This window comes from Eupeodes corollae, chromosome 1 (assembly GCF_945859685.1).
Source record: "Eupeodes corollae chromosome 1, idEupCoro1.1, whole genome shotgun sequence".
Taxonomy (NCBI): Eukaryota; Metazoa; Arthropoda; class Insecta; order Diptera; family Syrphidae; genus Eupeodes; species Eupeodes corollae.
This window is the reverse complement of record NC_079147.1, coordinates 301566988-301570081: the sequence shown is the minus strand read 5'-3', so window position 1 is coordinate 301570081 and position 3094 is coordinate 301566988. Positions and strand designations below refer to the sequence as shown.

General features: G+C 35.1%; 1 long non-coding RNA gene across 1 annotated transcript; it reads right to left on the bottom strand.

Annotated features, from left to right (window-relative positions):
* Window positions 1-2252: 2252 nt before the first annotated feature.
* LOC129938827 (uncharacterized) lies at window positions 2253-2475 on the bottom strand. The gene is made up of 2 exons (XR_008780487.1): window positions 2437-2475; window positions 2253-2377 (listed from the first exon to the last, which is right to left on the bottom strand). It is a non-coding gene; the product is annotated as an uncharacterized LOC129938827 (long non-coding RNA).
* Window positions 2476-3094: the final 619 nt, after the last annotated feature.

The window sequence follows — 3094 nt, the reverse complement described above, 5'->3', positions numbered from 1 at the left end:
AAATCCCGCGTGATCTGTCAAATACTAATGCGTGAAAATTCTAACCTCAAAAAAAATCACCTTTTATTTTAATTTATATATAAATGATCCTGACAAGTCCGAATGCAAAATATGTCGTAAAACATACCACGACCAAATAACCAACTCAATTCTTGACTACAAAATGATTGTTGTTTTATAAACATTATTATTTTAAGTTAATTGCATCGAACTTTTGTATTATAAATCTTATTATTATGTGATTTAAATGTAGTCTCCATAAAATTATGTTACTTGAAAGACTGATATACAAAAATAAATAAAATTTTAAGTTTCAAGACATTCTGAGGCTTCTTAAATAAGACAATTGATTGTTAAAGGATTGGAACTAAAGAGCTATGATGATTTTTTGAACGATGCTGAGACAGACTCGTTACTGTAAAGGGTTCTTCCCAAAAAAAGCAAGAAAACCTGGGTTTATACTTTTATCTCCGATTTGTAACCAACTTTATTTTATTTGAATCCTAGTCGTTGAATTCTTATATACTAAATAAACAGGCCTAAATGCCCTTACTGAATATTGAGCCTGTCAGCAGGATTGTCTTGCGGTGACAATCTATATCCGTGACGGCCATGATACAACAAAACCAGATATGGCTTTCCGAGTGTTTATTTTTTCTCGTTCTGCGCATCTACGTCATCGACGCACACTGTGTTTGACGTTTTGCATTTTCAGTGCCCTGACCTTCCCCATTCACTGCATTGAAAACATTTTCCAGTGATAACAACTGGGTCATCACAGCTTCGGATGGCTTAGAAAGTCCACCTTCATCCAGGTGGTGAACCCAGGAGTCTTGGTTTGTATTGCCGTCTTCCAAGTTTGTTATACTGGCCTTTAAACGATGGCAAATATAGCCACCAAGGTTCTCGAGGCCATCGTATGCCATTGGCAAATTCATCTCTTGCTCACTTTCAAAAGTTTTATTCACTTTAACTATGTTAAAAATCTTTCCTAAAAAATGCAAATCCAGAAACGGAAAACATGATTTGATAAGATTTAAATTTATTATTTCAATATATCAAACCTGAGAACGATTCTTCTTCCAACCTCAGATCTGGTGTGTCATCTACACTAACATTACCGTTCTCCGTTAGTGCACCTTCATTGTGGCCAAGAATATATGACCGTAGTCTATATTTAAATTCCTGACGATCAGGATGGTCGTGAAGTCCCCCTTTGGCTCGAATGACAACAAAAAAGTTTTCAAGCAATTTGTAGCATTCTTCCCAGCTTTCGTCTTGAAGAAGCCCAAGTCCCACTGCCCTCGATAAAGCTTTAGCAACAGTGTGCGCAAACAATTTTTTTTCCGGCTTCACCTTTTGTCGATCCGCATTGACAACATTAATGCTCCTTGGAGAAATTTTGTGAGTTATGCTCAACTCTCCGGTTGTGAACGAAAGAAGTTTTAAAATGATGTCCTTTTTCACAATCTTTCCGTTGAGCATAAATCCGTGGTCGACAAAATGATTCCGTACAAGTTTTATAAGATGCGGAACGTCAGCAAATACATACATTTTTGTTTCTCCAAATAGGAACCTGCGAGAATAGTATTAAGAAAATAAAGATGTTAAGTTTATGAAAGATATCCAATTTCATACCATGGCGTATCCATGCTGACTTTAAGCTCAGTGTATAGCCTTCGGTTTGCACCACCTAAGTCACTTGTGATTGCCATTACTGTGAAACCACATGTCCCCCACCGTTTTCGATTATATCGAGCAAAATAATTTTAGTCATCTTGCAGTCAAAATCGTACAAAAATTTACTGTTTCCATTTACCAATGAGGCCTGTTTAAAAAATTGTTTATAATTAAAATAATACTTTCATAAATTCTTATTTTATTTTTACATCATTGCATCCCTACCTGGACGTAAGATGCTGGTTTGAGTGTCGTAGGAATAAGCTTCCTTGACTTTCATTTCGTCAAAACTAAGAACACATAGCTTTTGATTTTTTTAATCAGCTCCTTTTGACGCTTTCATAATTTTTATAACAGGCATCATGACTCCCTGGTGTAATTATCTATAGTTTCTGAGCCCCGGTTTTGAAGTGTTCGTACAGCGGGAAGTGGAAAATTTTTGTCTTTTCAGTACGTTCTTAAACTAGATGAGTATAAGGTTATAGACCTTGCTATATCCTCTTCCGACCAATTTGAACTCTTTAGGGAACCAATTTTAATTTTTTTTTGCCCGGGCGTAAAAATTTCAAGCAACTTGCTTTCCAAATTGCTTTGGTGGAACTCAGCTTTCTGCACTCGAGTTTCCAAAGATTTTATTTTTTCTTCCGCACTCGACAACTTTGAAGTTAAATCTTCATTTTCAGAACGTAACTTTTTTCTAAAAATTATAGAAAATAGAAAATAAGAAAGTCAACTTTATATTTTGAAAAAACATACATTTCTTCATTAAGATCGCTTATTTTGTTTAAAGATGTTGATAGTAACATCGATTTTGGGGCGTTAGAACCTGAAATTTCATTTTCGTCACACTTATTTGGAATTTCTGGAATCGGTATCATTTGGAATTTAATCTTCCAGCAAATTGTTGAGCAATTGTTGACTTGCTTCAACTCCATTCGCTTTGACCGATCTGTTGTTTCGGATTTCGTTTCTAAGGAAGTTCCTTTTAAGTGCACTGTTGGAAAATGCATCCGGTTCATATCCTTAGTAGTCTACCAAGTCCCTGTCCATAACAGCAAACTAGAAAATAACCGCGTTGCCTAAGCCCGTCGCTTAGGAAAAAGTGGATTGAAGGTATTTCGGGAAGTAAAAATTACCAGACGGTATTTTACCTGAGGTTTTTGACTGTTCTTAGGAATGCTTTCCAAACTTAGTTAATGTAGAAATTTCACTTCGATATATGAAATATTCTGTGAAAAGTCATTGTGAATTGAAAACAGGTGAATGGAAAAAAGCAAAATCCTTTTACAAATTTGAGAAGTGAAAACAACTCCTCAATTTATTTCACTTCTAGAATGCATAGAAATATTGCAGTCACAGTTGGCAAAAGTTCTTAAATGCCTAAATACCTAAATTTTTAAAAGTCCAAAAATTA